The sequence below is a fragment of the Pezoporus wallicus genome, unplaced genomic scaffold (assembly GCF_028554395.1).
Source record: "Pezoporus wallicus isolate ANWC-B61680 ecotype Strahan unplaced genomic scaffold, APGP_CSIRO_Pwel_v1 contig_4055, whole genome shotgun sequence".
Lineage (NCBI taxonomy): Eukaryota > Metazoa > Chordata > Aves > Psittaciformes > Psittacidae > Pezoporus > Pezoporus wallicus.
Genome location: NW_026642952.1, coordinates 302585 through 321197, shown reverse-complemented (window position 1 = coordinate 321197; position 18613 = coordinate 302585). Strand labels below are relative to the sequence as shown.

Sequence of the window (18613 nt, the reverse complement as noted above, 5' to 3'; positions counted from 1 at the left end):
GTGGTTTGTCAGAACAGATCGTAAACCCATTTTGTATCCCTTTGGCTGTACAGGGACATCCATGCCAGTTACTGTTTATGGCCATGTACATTTTCTCCCGCGAAACACTGGAGTTATTGCTTAAGTACAGTTTGTACGCAGATGCTAACAAGAGCATCTTGTGATTAGTTAATTTAGAAAGAAAAGACAATATATGCTCACTTTACACACAGACCTAATAATAGAGAACATATATAATCCAACTGTGTGTCAGTCCTTCTTATTTGCAGAAACAGCCTACTGTTTACCTAGTCTTTTGCCACTTATTTCTTCTCTGCTTTGTGCAGGAAGATACAATTTCTTAGTTATGCTTAGTCCTCTGTAGCTGCAGCTTCTGTTCACCTCAAGACTAACTATTATGGAGAGTCAGCAAGGGTGTGCTTGTAGATCTGCAGGTTGTATTTACTCATCTAGACCAAATACATATCTTCAGAATAAAAGCAGATGTTCTTGCTGGTCAGAAACCTGGAAAGGAGTTCATGAAGATTCAGAAAATGTTTTCGTTGCCTTCAGTGGGTATACTGCAGAAGTGAATGGATTTTTAGCAGATATTTGGTGTTGTGGAGCCGGTATATTGTATATAGCAGTTCTTCACAGAAAACCTGTGAATGTTTGTCAGCTCTTTGGGACTGATCACCTCTTTTAATAATTACGTTCTATTTTTGCATAGTATCTGTGTGACTTCTTCCTATGAGTAAGATCTTCTATGAGTTTTCTGTATGCAAGCAAATAGTAAATAACCCATCAGAGTCTTTGTCTGAAAGTATTTACCCAAAAAAGTCATTGTGGCAAGAAGATTTTCACATTAAGGCGTAAAAGATAGTCTCAGAACACACCTAAATATACTCAGTAAAACTGGATGAATTATAATTGAGAGCTTTGTTGCTGCCTTCACTGGAGATGGAATTTCTCTTTTATAGAAGACATAAATAAATCAGACTTAAATATGTTCCTACCAAAGCCCCTTGATTATAATGAGAACGTTCTGAAATATGTTGTTAATAAGATATTTCGTTCATGGAACACTATATAATGGTGTTGGAGGATTTATTTTCATTAGGAGGGATTCTGTGGTTCAGAGTATGCTAATTAACAAAATATAAAATAATTAAATAGGCTTGCCAGATCATCAAGTTACATAAAACACTGAAATTTAGTAAGAGTAAACTGAGTTAGAGAATTTTACATTATCCCTAATTTTTCCTTTTTTTTCTAAATTATAGATCAGTTTTACGCAGTTAAGTTGCAAATGTTGATATCTTTATAAAAAGGCAAGAATTTCTTAGTCTAATCTCAGATGAATTTAAAAGCTGTTTTAAGGCAGTAAAAGAAGGAAGATTGTTTGGAGGAAAGAAAAAATATTTTATGTACAAAGAAGAAATAGTACTGATGTATGTGCCAGGTTCAGACCACTGATAGCTGTCAGCTGAGTTTTTGTGCGGGTTTGCTCTTCTGTTCTTAACACACAACACAGATTGCCTGTTGGCTAGCAAAATGAGTATGTGTATTTTAAATGAATTACCTTAAAATAATTACTAAATTTACGGTTTTTTAGAGGGCATTGTGGGCAGCTCATGGTCTAGGATTATTTATGTTAATAGCAAAAATTGTTAGCAAAGAATCACATACTGTAAGCTCTAGGTAAAAGTTTTAGCTGTTTCTCATTAGTTTTGGCTTTCAATCTGGTATGCCTTATCTATCGAACTGATGTTGAATAAAGAAAATGTATAGGAAAAGAAAATAATCAGAAAGTGTATGTGATTTTATAAAGCTGATCTATGAAAACAAATATAAGCAATTGAAAGTATGTGTCTGAATAGCTTGTATTCTTTTAGTCTTTATGGTATAGAAGTGTGGATTAAATAGCTGTAAATGTTAAAGGAATATTTCATCATTGTCCCTTTATAAAGTTGTGGCTTTAGACAATGCTCTTCCACTGAGCTTTTCATGATAGCTGCCAACACAAGTGTGACTGCAGATCGGTTATTCAACATTAGATCTTAATGGACCTAGAGAGAACTTCTTTTTCCTTAGGACCATAAATAGCATTCTAATATTTTTTCTCTCAGCACTGCAAAGTAAAGTTGATAGATTCTTGGTTTCATATGCATTTCTTTGTGTACACCAGATAGAAGGGCTATTGCAAAGACTTCTAAGCATTGTTACTGATTTAGTGTTTTTTTTTATTCCCTTTGTTGTGGGAAACATCAGAAGCACTGCGTTTGATGTGTAGTTCAGTGCTATGGAAATATGCTTTAGTCTGTCTGCACAAGTGTTCCCACCATGCACGCAGTGTTTGCTTTGTATATAATCCATACAGCATAATATACAGCGATTCAGAGTAAATTACATACCATTCCATTACCTCACAACAGGCCTTGACACCTATGGGTGTTCATGGGAAATTACAGAGTTCTCTTGCAATCAGCCAAGATAATTTTTTATAAATTACAGAAAGGTTGGCCCTTCAGAAAGCCAAAAATATTTGTATTTTTTTTAGTTATAGTTCTTTTTTGCCCCTTTGGCCTACTTCTGTTGAATCCAGTTTGCTTGTATTTCATGAAAATGCAATAAACTCTGATTTGTTTAAAACAATAACAGGACTGGGTGTATTAAGTAAACACTCTTTGGTACTACAGGCATTTATTCCAGCACTGCTTGATAATATTTCTGATCTTTTTCTTTCTTTTCTTTCTTTTTTTTTTCTTTCCCCATTTTGAAATAATAAGAACAATCCCTTTGTTATTGCAAAGAAAACAGAGACTTTCTCAGCAATTAGCTCTTACTGATGAGAATGAGATAATTTTCCCCTAATGTGTTTTCTAATAAGTGAAAAGACACACTTGATTCCAACATATATGAAAACATTATCTCAATTATTAATGTGTCCTTACTCCCTGGAGATAAATTAATCTAGTTGCACATGTTTTTCCCTTTCTGTTTAACATCAAAATTTAATAAGAGTAGACTTAAAGAATGTATACGATACACACTTAAATTCTATTAGAATAAAATACAGAAGTTTAAAAGGCTTATACATTTTTACTAGACAAAGTTTTTTGGGCTTCAAACTTTAAAATGTGAATTCTGGAAGCAGCTAAGTCACAAATGGGTTTTTCCCCTGCAAATACAATTTAGATGAAAAAGCTTTTACTGACAGATATATCAAAGGACAAATTCTGTTTCCTTTTCATCATTCACCTGAAAAAAGAGTTTGGTGTCTTTTTTTTTTTTTTTTTTTTTTTCTGTCATAAAATAATAGGTCAGTATTTTTTGGTTTGGTTTTTTTTTTTTGTTTGTTTGTTTTTTTGTTTTTTTTTTCCCTTTGGAAAAGCCACAGAATGTCAAATATATTTTTTCACTTTATTTTTAACTTGACTTAATTTAAGATTGGTTTTTCTGGAAGAAATACCATTCCACTTTTCACGTTAGGGTTTTTTATAGGGATAAGTAAAATATACGTATAGCAGGACATTCATTAGTAAATGCAAAATGCTAAACTTGTGTCACTGATTTTCATCTGAAATGGATGGGATTAACTGGCACTACCAGAAAATGTGCATGCCATTTTAATAAAGTACCATTTTGATACTTACTGGCCTTCTTGTGCCCTAACTGAAGTCGAAGAAAACCTTGCCTTTGACTTCATCTGGACCAAGAGCAGGCATTTTGCTGGGGCGCATGCTGGCCAGAGTACATGTGGAGTCCTGTATATTTCTGTACAAATTGATATGCAGAGAGAATCTTTACCTTCCAAATGAAGTACTCGTTCCAGTTATGGTGATGGATTTGTATTCGGATTCTCAAGGCTGTAGTTTTGGACTAAATTCGCTGTTACATCAAAGCATTGGGGAATAGAATTATGTGCACGCCATCATTCTATTAAAGTGAAAATTATGTTTCTCAGCAATCCATCATCTAGTATTCTAGACTGCTTGTCAGCCCTGTTTCAAATATGTCATGTTCATGAAATTCAGATAATTTTGTCTTGAAAAATCTCTTTTGGTTATGTTACAATTGTATCTTAAATTATTCAGAGTAACAGCTGGTGCCATTCTGTTGTTTGGTTTGCTTTTTCTGAGGATTTTGTGCAGTGTATCACATTTTGTATTTATTTTCTGTTAAAACAACACAATAATTTTTATTTTTGCATGGATTTTAAGTTCAGGTGCTGCATCCTGGAAGTATCCCTTATTTGTGTTCAGCAGCTTACTAAGCTGAAAATTCAGCAAGAGCACGTTCAGTGCTACTGATTCTTTAATTTATGTACCTTAGAAGAAAATTGTGCTAAGCTGCTATAAAGAAGCTTCCTAATATTAGTTTTTCTGGATCACTTAGCATTGCTTTTTTCCAGATAACTTTTGCAACTTAGAGACTTGTTATGTAAGGTCAATACAAAGTTAGTTTGATCCCAAATATAAAGGCTACTTTGTGTTTGATAATTCTTATTCTTAGGAAAGCTGGACTAAGCCTTGATGTTTCTTTTAGAAACTCTGTGATTTTTGCAAGACTTTTTCATGCCTTATCTTTATGTTTCTCCATGTCTTTGGTATGTTTATACTACATACAGAAGGTATCATATGCCTGAGCAGAGAAATAGGCCTAAGCACATGTGCAACAAAACAAATCTAATTTGAACAGGGTTTGATTCTCTTCGTATTTAGTGAAGTTTGGAATAAACTTTGGTGGGGAGTTGGATACTGCTGCAGAAACTCAACCGTATTACTAAAAACAGTAATTCCATGGACTTCATGGAACATGCAAGCACCCGTGCACATGCTATTCCCAGAAAAAAAATATTTTCTAAATTGTCAAATCATGCAGTCTGTTTCCACATAATGCATAATCTCACCTTGAAGATTTTATTATGTAATACACAAAAATACTGAAATAAAACCCAAATAAATCTAGAAGCTCATTTCTGTCCTTAATTTGATCACTTCCTTTCCATACTGCTCAAAAGTGATCCAATCACCAACAGTACAGAAACACTTGACCTTTTTTTCTTTTTTTCTTCTTTGTTCTTTTTTTTTTTTAGTGAGTTATAAACAGCAGTTTTGCTTGTTGGATGAAAGCTGGTTTGTAAAGCCTGAAATTACTCAATTACTCTTAACTTTTGATTCAAAGTGGGTGAATAATGGCAGTGTTTTAATGAGATGTGTGGATGTCCAAAATGTGTTGCATACCTGATGCCAATAATATATTAGTTATAGATTTCCTAAGCCGCAACTGCAGCGTATGCCTTTCAGGGTATTGATGATGTTCAGTATTTTGTTTGTCTCAATCACTGATACATACATTATGGTCCCCCAGGTTTCATGGCATCAAACATGTATGGACTTTAAAATGCAGACAGTTAAGTAACAGCTTAACATGAAAGCTGGAAAATTCAGCCCAGAGTATACTTGCCTTCCAGCATTTGGCACCTTTTTTTAGATAAGTTACAGAATTCCATTATCCAAATTGTTACATATGTGTGACAAAGGTTGACCTTTAGTCATGTCAATCCTTTTTGTGTAGGCCTCAGGCTCCAGCCTAATGGCTCAAAGCCTGATTTACTCACTGTAATAAGGGCAGGAGGTCGAGCAATTGTCAGCTCGCCTGCTCATACTCCTCTTGGAGCCTGGTTGAAGGCTGTTAACACAAAGCTTTTCAAAGTGAATTTACAACCGCCAGCACTGACAGAGGCCAATCAGTACACCATAAATGTCAGGTTAGTGAGATTGAGCAGTAAGTAAAGTACTGGCAGACCACTATTGGCTGAAATCAATTGCTTAAGGTTTAACTGAGAATAGCAATCCAAGTGTACCTATGTCTGCAGAGCCAGTTTGTGGAGAGCAAGCTGGAGGGCAGATTAGATAGAATTACCTACCAGCAACAGCCATGGCACCAAGCCCTGCATTTATTCCCCTTCTATACAAATGGTACCTGCACTTCATGGTCAAAAAGTGTCGAACTTGCCTCTTAGTTACAGAGATAAGATTATTCTTTTTATGCATGAAAAAAAAAAAAGTTTAACAGTGTTGTATCTTACCTGAACAAAGAAGTCTAGGAAAATTTTTAATGTATTATTTCAGTAATGCTCAGTGATTTTTAGCCCTTGCTTCTGGAGAAGGCTTTTTCATAAGGAAACTGTGGCTTTTTGCTGTTGGCTTGCAAATTGAAGCTATCACAGAATTCGCTAATGAGTGATTATGTACCTGATGGCCTGAATATCCATGAGATGTAGTTACCCACAAGACTGAATGTTTTTATCATTTTGTGTAGTGACAGCTTGGACAACAATTCATTTGGCTTTGAAAGCATCAGCATTAAAATGTAGGAATCCATTAAAATGCTGTATGCCAGGATTTATAAATTAGGCAATTTCCTTGATTATTGCAATAATTTACAAAATTGATTGTCCTAGTGTGGTATAGGCAGATTTCAGCAATGATCATTGACAACAGGCACATCCTCTAGTATCTATACTCATTGTTCCCTAAAAGAAAGGCCACTCTACTATGAGGTTATTCTCCATCTCAAGGTCAATTATGCATTGAAAAAGACTACTAATGTAGAAGATCACACATCTTTAAAGGAGAACCACATCAGCTATTTATGGACTCTGATGGTAGCCAGAACACTTATTTTTTCTTCACTTTGTAATTTATTTGCTGATGGCCAAGGCATTCGAGTCTATAGTGCATATTCTGTTTGTGATCCACTATTGAAAGGTAAATAATTTTGGCAAATTGCAGCTGTGAATATTTGATTGAAGATTTAAAAGTCAATAACATATTCTGTTTGTTGCATCTTAAAGTTCTAACTGACCAATAAATATAGTGTATTTGGGTCAATTATTTCTACAAGACACAATAAAGACATTTTGTCACAAAGCAAATACTCTCTAGAAATTTTCCTATATTAAAACAAATACAATAAAGCTGCAAAATGTCAGCCATCAACCACAAACCAAAGTGCTTTCTACTTGTGTGAAAATAAGCAATATGCACTGTAAAAACCTATGAATGCTAAACCTTAAAACGCAGGTGATTGCAGGTGATTACAGCAGATTCTTTTTGCAAACTGTAGATGAGGTTCACTCATAGCTGGCACCAAGCTAATTTGTATCAGGCCTTATGCAGATCAGGAGCTTACAGGACTAATGTCCTGCAGTAGTTAGGCAGTCATTGCTCAGAAAAGGTAACCATTGATGTCACTAGGAGCTTTGATTTAATCAGATCTTCAGGCATGACCGAATAATCAAGTATCATTTTAATTGCAATTCTTAAATCAGTTTTTTCCAAGTTAGGACAACTGGCCCTTCAGAACCTCAGAGCCACCTGCATATTATCTGCCATTGTCCATACAACAACAGCAACACTCACTGAACAAGAAGGTACCCTTGTACAAATGCATTCATTTGACCTAAAGATAATATTTTACTGTGAAGAAAGGCAGGATTGCGTTGCCAGTGACTGTGTAGCAGCACATTGTATTTAGTTAGATGAATATTATAATCAAAGAAAACCATATTTTTTGTATCTTGTAAAAAATCTGTAACTCATAAATTTATTGTTTATAATATATTGCATATTTGTTGCATGGGTTTAGCAAGATGTAGGTAAACAATTCCATATTTTAACAGTAATTCAACCTGGTATTTTCTGTGTAGAGACCTGCTGGTGTATAAGCAAACAAATTTAGTGACCCCAGGGCATTGCTAAAGGTGTTTTGATTTCATCTGCGGAACTGCAAAGTACGGAAATGTGGCTTAATGATGAGTGCAAGAAACTCCTACTGAAATAGAGGCCACATGAAGGCTCCGTTCTTCATGTTGTTCACCTGTAACAGAGTCCTGAATTTGGAAATAGAGCAATGGTCAGTATTTGTTACAATCTTAAACTGGAAAAAAAAAGTAATTCCTACATTAACTGAAGTGTTATATATAAAACTAATGAAGTAAGCAAATCTGGGGTTTGCAATTTTTACTTAGGCTAAGCTTCCAGTTGTGTGAAACTCAGATTTTTTTTTTAAAAATGACTTGTATGTAAATTTTGCTCTATGCTGTATCAGTATTCACTGCGGAAAGCAGATATTAATTTTTAGCAATCTGTCAAAAGAATTTTCATGCCAGTACTGATGCTATTTTCAGACCACCATTTCACAAAAAAAAAAAAGTCTTAGCATTGAAATAAAAATAATTTTAAAAAGTTTTCTATTCCTATTTCTGTTCCAAGATGGCTTGAATTTTGTCCCCTTTTCCATTGCTCCAGTAAAATTAGATGAAAGAGATGCACGATTGCTTAGAGAAAAATAAGAAGGACTCAGGTGTATTTTCTTATTTGTAAGATTAGTTGTTAATAAAGCTCATCTTCATTTCCACCTGGAGATGTGAAGTTTTGCTGAGCTATAGATATTTTCTTGGGTTTAAATTTATTTATTTTATCGTGACCAGCAAGATTTTAGTGACAGGTTTGGTAGCAAAGTGGAATTTTTTCCACCTCTAAAAAAATTTGTTGTATTTCAGAGCAAACATTCTGAGACATATAAGGGAAAAAAAATATTGAACTTAAAAGAATTTGATTCTCATCCACGACATTTCAGAAGAGGAAAATTGGTGTACAGATTGGTTAGGTGCCTTTAGATGGCATACATTTGGAAAGTTCAGTAAGAAATACTAACATTTCATCAGAATGGTTCTTAACTAGTGCAAAACCATAATGAGAATACTTAAGCAAAACTAGTAGGTTCCTGCAAAAAATTTGATTTTTAACAAGATGGGGGCTTTTTAATGTAGAAAAATGGAGGCTGCAGGTTAGTTTTTGACCAGCTATAACAGAAATGCACAAAAAAGTCACACAGACTTATAAATTTCACTTAAAACTGCTGTAACTTTCTGGGTCAGCTGGCAAAGTGTACCAAGCTAAGATTTCAGCTGTGCTTCCGGCAGTGTTCTCTTTTCCATGATCACAAACCTGAAAATTGCTGAGTACTGTATTCTGGCTCCAGCTTTTTTCTAGTGAGAGGGGCTTCCTGAGAAATTTGAGGCCTTGTTTTCATGTTGGGACCAAAACTTTTCACCCAGCTGAACCTGTTCTGTTGTTCGAGGACCAACACAATAGAGTTTAATTTGCTGTAGATCTTTCAGCATGATTAAAAGTCAGAAGTTTAGGAAGCTAAATTTTTTATGATGTTTCATCACAAAGATAACCATAGTGAAGATGAACATTGGCATTTCCTTAGACCATGCACTAATTGTGAAGATGCTTAGGGAAAACTGGGTACTGCACTGATGTTCAAATTTTTACATCAGTGTTGTCTCATCAGAATTTCATTCTCTTTTGTCATCAAACCAGGATCACATTTAAGTTACTGGGAATAAGAGGCATTTTTTTAAGGACTATTAACTGGCTTGCTTGTTTGTCTGGAGTGATATCTATTGGATCCCCAGTCTAGAGATTTAATGAATTTCTAGCAGTGAGAGTTCTTCAGCAGAAACTGCATAGCCTGGGCTCAGAGGTGTCTCCAGCCCACCATATGGTGGAACACACGTTAAAGTAGGCTATATATATGAGCCTGGGTGGGCTCAGACAGTAACTCTGCCTGAGTAGCTATTTGACCTTGTGGTCTGCCATTCTCAACAAAAGCTGGCTGAAGGTCAGCCTGAGGTCTGCAGCCTCCCTTTCCTCCAAAAACTACATTTATCTGACTCTTTTCTTAACCTTTGTGGGCTTTCGTTTATTTAATAAAATGTTAATTTTTATGCCCTAATTACCCCAAAGTGACATGTCCCAGAGGCAGGAGTGTTTCAGAAGTTTTAGTTCATTGTTTGAAATAGATTTTTCCTTTATTTTTGAAAGTCTAATTTATGCACAATTTCATTGTTTGCTGCTAAGCCAAATCAGATGTCTTCTTTTTCAAAGATACAGTAACTGTTATGTTGGGTAACTTCATGGACTTTGTAGAATCTTAATCTGCTTAATCCTTTATTCTTAGTTTATTACTTCCACATTATTACTTAACACCTTCTGAAATCTTAGAGGTCCATACACTATACTTTACACCATTCATTCCCACTATGGCCTGCATGCCACAGTGGCTGTATTTATGATCAGGAATAACTAGCAATGCCTCTCAGGACACTATCAATCACAATCTAAAATAAGAGTGATAGCCACTGAAGAAGTTTGCACAAGGCCTTCTCCACTCTCTGAAGCTGAGCAGCACACTGCTCCTGTACCACACCCTGCTCCTGGTTGGTGAGCAGTTCAGGAAAAACACTCCTTTTTCAGTCACATTTTACTGTGAGATCATCTGTTTTAAGGGATGAAAGACATCAAGGATTTAAACTTGCTGCTGCATCCACAGAGAAGACAGCTGCCAGAGTGATAGCTAAGCTGAGGCAATTCCATGTCTTTGCAACAATTTATGATTAGAGCCAACCTAGTGATGGTATGTACCACCATGATGTTTGTTTTATTATTTTTTGCTTATTTTTACTTTTGTTTTACTATGTTTTACTTTTAAAATTATTTTTATTTTATTTCTTTTACTATTTATTATGATAAAAATCTTACGTTAAAAATTCTTTTTTGTGATTCCTGAAAAGGTATGCATTTGTCTCAGTGTTTTCTATGAAAAGGGTAAATATTCTGGGATTTTCTGTGTGGAAGGTGATTTAATTTTATTGGAGAATTAGCACTGGTTTTGCTGTTGAGATCATCCATTTCTAGTTCTAGCTGTCACCCTACATTAACTGGGGAAAAAAAATAGTATTTCTATATCACAAGCAAGGCTGGATTGGATGTGTATTAACATTTTGATAGTTAATTCCATTGCTTTTTTCAAATAATGAGACAGTCATTGGAACTCGATACTACCTTACCTAAGGTACTACCTAAAGGAAGTAATGCTGAGAAACTTCTATGTAAGAAAGACTTTATAGTGCAGCAGCCAAGGATTAGACTGCCACAGACTGAATGTCTGACTGAATTTCTCCCTCCTTCATATTCTTTGAAGACCGCATCATAAAAATCAGAGAGCTAGATATCTTACCTTCCATTTTTCCTCAACAGATTCATATATCTGTAGAGGCTGAAAAAGTGGACCTTCAGATCACAGGGAAAATTGGAGCAACGGATAGATGCAGGCAGTCAAAAATACTGTGTTTGAAGATGGAGAATAGGATAGCAAGGCAGTGTAGTGCCCAGTGAGTTTGCAGAAAGAGCCAGGGCTCTCTCAGACTGTGACTCTTGGCAGAAGATTACTGCCATTCTTTCTCTTTGTTCTCAGAGGTTACAGGTAATTTTATGACTCTCTCACAAACCAGGCTAGGCTTGCCTCATGAGCATTACAGTGCTGATCTAGTTATTATTCAGTTTTTGAGCTGGTGCTATCTGATGATGAGTAGTAGATATCCCACAGAAAGCCAGAGGAAAAATATTAAGAAATCATAGCATTCAGAAGTAAACTTTTTCTCTTTTGTGTTGTCATGGATTTCCGCTCTGGATATTTCCCGCTCTTTTGTTCGTTATTTTAAGTATTTTATCTATTTTAAGGTTTCAAAAACTTGAAAGTAGTACAAAACTTTTGGTAGGTAACTTTTGTAATGCTCAGTATTCTTGAGCTTGCAGAGCTTTTCTCTTGGGTGCATGACAGCCGTAAAAGTACAAAATGAGCCTGAGGTGCTGTAAGCTCATACCACTGTGTGACTGCATGATTCTAAGCTTTCATTTACTCCCTTCCACTTTCCAGGCAGCTGGTGCTGTTGGGGAGTTTAAAGAGAACATGGTGTGGCTTCCAAGATCAGGACTCCTGAGCTTTGTCCCAGTGTCAGATTGCAGGATTTTTCAGGTCTTCTCATTCTGAGTTTCATGGTGATTGCACTTGCCAGTGGATAAAAAGATCCCAGGGTTACTTCCCATTCCAGCAAAACAAAAATGATAGCAGTTTCAAAGAGGACAATATTTTTTTTTTTACATTTATATATCAGTCTCTTAAACTTTCCATCCTGGAGGAGACAGGTGGAAAGGCAGCAGAAGACAAGGAAAAAGATCTTGGCTTTGTGCATGTGTATTGGAATTTCTGTATGAGTTGCCCATAAGCATTATGGCATTTAACTCTCTAGCAGAAGGGTTATGGTAACTATAAACTGTATAAAATGTATAAACATTTTTGAAGAGTTACCTGCTGTCTAGAGACCACAATCACACAACTGTGGGAAAAGAGAACAGAATGACCAGCTTCTGGAGAAAAAGCATGTGAATGGAGTTCTTAATGGCACTTAATATATTGTCTTCATTATAGAAGAAGATAGATCTGATTTGTCTTCCTGTTATGGATGACTACTTATGGAAAAAAAAAACAGTAGCAGAAGTTACACAAAACACATCTCAAAAGAAGCAGGTAGCTATGTTTTTTTGCAGTAGTTAAACATAAAAGAAGCATTTTGACTCTTTAAATGATCACAGAGTCATTGGATGCGTCAAGTTCTTCATCTTTGGGTTGGATGATCAAAGCCTTTGCCTTCATGGTCTGTGAACCTCCAAACCCTTTGCTGTACTTCCTGGGCTATACATGGGGAGAGTAAGGCTGCCTGCATCTTCCTTGGAGCATTTTGCATAAGGGTCTCATCTTCACTGGGGAGCATATGGGAATTTCTTCACTCAGCTATTCTGCAGATTCTGCTTTCTCTTTTGCTCTTCTGTTTTGTGCCAGAGAACACAGCGATTAGGCCAGGAACAGTTAAACTTTGATTTTACAACAAACATATTTGTGCCCTAGGCAGACTGCTACTGACCTTACAAGTTTGTCATGAGCTCTGCAACTTCAGATGTGGTTGTCCTGGCTTGTTGGTGCATCTGGACATTTCTTGCCTTAGCAATTCTGTGCCATCATGGAGACATCAGGTACTCTTGGCACAGTGGTCCTCTCCCTTTTTACTGTGCCTTTTCCCAGATGGAATCTGATGGCTTATAAACTACAGCCTGGTGCAGATGATCGAATAGCCCCTTCTGTCTTTAAAATCCATGAAGCTATGAAGCCAACCAAGAAAAGTGACTGTGTCTGTGTAAACCTTATCAAAGCTGAGCTCTGCTCGTTCTCCCAAGTAAGAGTTTCTGTGCTCATAAATTCCTCTCAGCCTCCTTTTCTGACAGAGTGCAGCACATCAGAGGAATTGTCTGATAAAGGTGGAGAGAGAAGAGAGAGATTATTGTAAAAGCTAGCCATGTGGCTTCTGCTTGGAAGTTTGCATATCTCACTTATACATGAAGTGGCGCATACAGACTGCAGCTTAACCCAGATCTCCAGAGATATAATAATATGGAATAAAGAGCAACAGTAGCCCCGGATTTTCTTGCAATGATCCTACTGCAGTAACACTGAATGGACAGGCAACCATATACCACAACCCCCACAGCTGTCACTTTGGCAAACCTTTTGATGAATTGGATCTTGATAGTTACAGAATCTATTAAAATACAGCCCATCATGTGTTTGTTTATATGTTGACAAGATGATGTACACCCTGTGGGTCAAGGGTGATGTGAACTGTTTTGGTGTTCTTGTCAAAGCAGCTAAAAAAAGAGCATTTAAATAATTTTTGTAGAATAATTGTCTAAGAATGTTAAGAGCAACATACAGAATTCAAACTTTGGAAAAAATACTGATCTGACACAAAAATCTGAGCTTGTTATCAATCAAAAAGACTTTCCTACTTCTTCTCTAATATGTTAGAAAATTGGCAGCTCAGATAGAAAAACAAATAGCAAAATTAAACAGAAAGGAATTGATTTAACTGTCTGGGTGGTTTATCCAGTTTTATATAAAATTTTTCACTTGTCATATATTAAATGTATTTTTTTTTTTGACAAACGAGGCTCTACAGCACATACAAAATCTTAAACTATTTATGCTATAAATATTCTAAGTCAGAATTAGCTTTATGAGGGTATCAGATGTGTTTCTTTGAATATCATTCATATGTATTTGATTTTTCTTTGCAGTTATGAAGAAAAAATACTGTCTGAAATTAAATCCTGTTGGTCTGGTTGTCCTCACATATATGCCTTGTAAATCCAAATGTGGCTACATCGAGGATGTTACCTGTGAAAAGTTGTTCCCCAAACTCATACTCCAAAGGATTCCAGACTTCTAGATTTATTGTATTATTGTTAGATTATATTCTTATGAATTGGGCTAAGAGCTAAGACAACTTCTTGTAGAAGAATCTTTTTCCATCTCACATTTTTATTACTTGTTTTTTTTCAGCACCTTGGAGTCATGTGCCTCAGAAATAAGTAATTCCAGCCCCAATATAAAGCTAGCACATGGTCATTTCAGTGCTGTAAAAGAAAACATGGAAGAGAGCAGCTAAAGAAGATGAGTTTCAAGGAAACAAAAACTATACAGTTTTCTGGGATTTGTTACATGCATGTTGTCAAACTGTTGGAGGTATCCAAATGCTTCACTGTTTTAGAAAGGAATGGGTGCATTTGAAACACCAAGTGGAGCTGCGATGAAAAGTCTGAGAGAGGAGAAGGGGCTCTGAAGGTGAAAAAGGAAGAATGAGTGGATAAAGGTGGGAAAGTAAGAGCTGGATCTGGGCAGTGTGAGAAAGGAGAGATCAGGAGCGTTGCAGATGAGGAGCACTAGGTGACTGCTGGACATGAGCTGTCCTGAGATCTTGTGCTGAAGAAGTGGTGCTGTTGGCCCTCATGTCCCCTTAAGAAGAAGGACCTGAGAACAGCTCAAGTTACCTTCAGATTTCCTCTTCTTAAAGGTGACAGGGTATACTGGTTTGGCCCTGGTGAAAGTTCCTGACCCATGGGATCCCTTTGAAAGCTGCCTTTTGGATCAGGTCTGGGAAAGGAAGCAGAGCAGCCTATACTTTTATATTACAGAAAGGGGGTTCGTGGCTTTTCTGGGCTGAAATACTGGCAGCTTTTTTTTAATTATTATTTTTTTTCTTCTATTATATATTTCTTAGACTGTTCTGTCAACAAAAAGTGCTTAGAACTTTTTTCAAAATGAAAGCCAGGTGCTTTTTTTTTTTTTTAAATTTTTTATTTTTATTTTACTTTTTAGTTTTTTTTTCTGGGACTGCCAACAATGAACTAGTTAGAATTAGTTGTGAGATTGCAGTCTACAGTCAGCTGCCCAGGTGGAGCTGAGCTGATACCACCGGAAGCAAAGGTATGGCCATCAGATGCTAGTGCCCTTTTGTGACAAGGGACATACGACAATGTACCTCTACAATGAGATGTTGGGTTGAGTTATTTCTGAATGTGTTATTGCACCTGCATGGCAGATTTTTTGATATTGTTAACCTGCAGTGTATCCAGGTGTGACAGATTTGCCTGCGTCTCAGATGTTAGCAAGGTTTGAGATTCTGCCTCCTAAAGACACCCAAATCAGTGTTCAGGTCTCTGAGCAGAGCTCAGCGATGAGTCTGAACACAAGATGTTAGTGTCCTAGGTTGAAAAAGTGTCCCAATTTGCCTGTTGTGCTGTGCTATTTATTATGGTGGTCTCTACCTAGATGCTGCAGATTTTTCAGGTGCATGGCATATGCAAACCTCAAATAAGAAAATCTGAAACTGGATGACTTTTTTTTTGTTTTTTTTAAACTTAATTTTGACTAGTAAACTCACAGCAGAATCAGTAAAAACTCACCAAAACAATGACAAAACTTGTACATATTTTTCTGGAAGCTTCTGTTAAGTTGATGTGTAACATTTAAAGCACTTAGGCAGTACAGTGTAAAGCAAAGGAAGGAAGTGAATGCGATTTGAAACAGAAAATATAATGCAAAAAAAATTACCTCATTTCCTTAAACTTTGTCTTACTCTATTTTATTTTTATTTATAAACAGCTAATAAAGGTTGCAGTCTGTTTTATACCCCTGTAAGCTGGTACATGAATTATAGACAAGTGTCACACTTATATTACATTTTCCAAATTTTCGAAGTTTGTCAGACTGAATGCTTTTTGGGCAAAGTTTCTGACAGTTTAATTAATTATAATGACAAAATGCTTATGCCTTTAATTGTACACTTTGGCAAGTATTACAGTTTATGAAGAACTTCATCTCTCTAAAAAGGAAAGAATCTAATTATTAAGCTTTTTCATTTTTATAAATGGTCTTTGTTATGTGCTTTTGTACATGGGAAACACACTTTCAGGCAAGAAGAATGAAGACTAGAAAGAGCTAGACTGATGTCTCTTTCAGTGTCATGCTGATGGGATCTCATGAGCCTTATAAACAGATTAGCACCCTCCTGTTCAGTGTGTGTGTTTAGAAATAAGGAGGTATGGCACAGGATTTAGTCGCTGGTGTATTATAGATACATAATCCTTCATGTTAGAGTCAGGTGTTAAAAGAATCTGCGAAGTTGCCTACTCATAACTGCAGTTGCTTTGACCCGAGCCTTAAAGGTGTTGTCCATGGCTTGCTGGTGGTCTACAGGACCTTGCAAAACACTCTGCAGATTACATGGAGATCTGGGTTCAAAGGAGTCTCATTAGGTGGTATTGGGAGCTGTATTTCAGCAGCATCATGACAGATGATGCTTTTGCTGACACAAGACAGGACCTGCACCATGCCCAGTGTTGGCATTCTGCTAGAATTTCCGAACACACAGCTAAGAATACCCGTGTGCTCATCAGGAACCTGTCTTCAAGTGTCATGTCTGTGTATGGGGCACTCAGTTTGACCTTGAAATCTAGTCATAGCTGAGGGCCAAGAATCAGTAGACAGAATGGGCAAAGCTCACTTCAGTAGGGTAAAAACTGGCTTTCCTTGTAGCTGGTCTGGTCAATAAGATTATGGCACAAGTCACTAGATGACACTGTTACATAGTTTCACACTATATATTTTCTAAATGGCAGTGTTCAGTGTTTGAAGATGTGCTGTAGCGTCTCTCATGTTTCAGTTCCTGTGTGTACTGCTGCATGAACCACGACAATTTTCTGTCTGTTTGAATCTTTCTGACTAGACTTTGCTGGAGAACAAAGCTTATCCTTCATTTTGGGTAGGGTTGAATAAAATTTGCAACCCAAAGACCCAGATCTGGCAGCAATATTTTCTCCCCCATTAAGAAAGAAATCTGCAAAGACCTCTGCCTTTGGAAAACTCCTAAGATGCTCATGTCCACCATGGGACACGGCTGTGGTGGCACAGGGACTGCTGGTGATCTGGTGTGGTGCCTTTGGAGAGAGCAGGTCAGGAAGGTAGCCACAGCTTCTTTACTGGAAACCCACCTGCCCTCCCAGTTCAGTCTGGTTCTGCTGTGGAGTGGTGGACTGTTTGGAGCCACCATCATCGTTCATGTGGAAACTATGCTCTCCTTTGTCCCTTCTTCCAGTGGAAGGTTAAGAGCCTCCAGTTTTAAGTAAAGCCTTTTTTCTTCTCCATCTGATAAGGTTGAAATAGTTAGGCTCACTGGGCTCTATTATTTTATGCTTACGTCGTGTGCAATGTCAAGACTTTGCTGCAATGCAAACAGTGGTATGCAATTATTGTCAGGCTTCAGACATACTCATGCTCTTGCCACTCGCATATTATCTCAAGACTTCCAGACAATGACTTGAGACACCCTAACGAGGCAAGTGCTGAAGTTAGAGTGGAAATGGCATGCTTTTTATTTGTTAGTTTGTTTTGTTTGTTTTCTCAGTTTTAAGCATGTGTCTGTAAAGCTTTCCCAACACAGTAGTTTTATGAGCAATATGATAAAAAGTGCTTTTTTTTTTTTCTTTTCCTTTTGAGTTGCCCTGCTGGAATCGATTACTGGGTAGGAAAGGTCATTTTAAGGAAGCAGCTTTCAGGAGCATTGCAACCACAGCTCTTCTAAAAGCTGCTTTTGCTGCTGTTCACTGGAGAAAGAAAAAAGAAAAAAGAAAAAGTGAAAAAAGCTGAAATTACAAAAAAGAAAAAAAGATATTCTTTGCATCATTTCTCTTGGTGATTACATGTTTTCATAGTTCAGTCATAATGGAGGCTAAGAACTTTTGAGACTGATATGCTGCTATACATTTAATTATAAATGCATTTCTATAAAGAAGCTATTCTTGTTTTGCTAGTAAAAATGTACTACAAGTCACACTCAAATATTAAGATGATAATAATTGTTTATAATTTTTTTTTTCTTAAAAGTATGAGAAAGCAACCAGTATAAAAGCAGCACTAAAATGGCTGAGTTTTTTGAGCACTTGTGTCATTGAACTCCTTGCAGGGTTTGGCAATTTATAGCAGGTTGTATTTGCACTCTCAGTCTAACATTATATATCAAGTAAGTTAAGTATCTGGTCTAAGTCAATAAACCTTGCTTATGATGTATTGCCCTCTGATGCTCCCAGTTTCTTTCCATTGTCTCTACAAGGACACTGGGTAATAGGGTTAGGTTATATACTTACTCTTAGATGGTTATTGTTATATGAAATGAATCCTACCTTCAAGTCACTAACAAATTTCATTTTATACTGCATGTGGACCAAGGAAATAATCAATAGTGCCCCAACATTTATTATTAGTTTTCCCTGTTATAAATTCACTAAGGGCAGCCAAAGATGTGTCTGCAGCTCTGGGCAGA

At 36.5% G+C, this 18613-nt stretch overlaps 1 protein-coding gene across 1 annotated transcript in view; it reads left to right on the top strand.

Moving 5' to 3' along the window:
* PRDM6 (PR/SET domain 6) overlaps positions 1–18613 on the top strand; it is a 70808-nt gene that overhangs the window by 10298 nt on the left and 41897 nt on the right. The window lies entirely within an intron of this gene.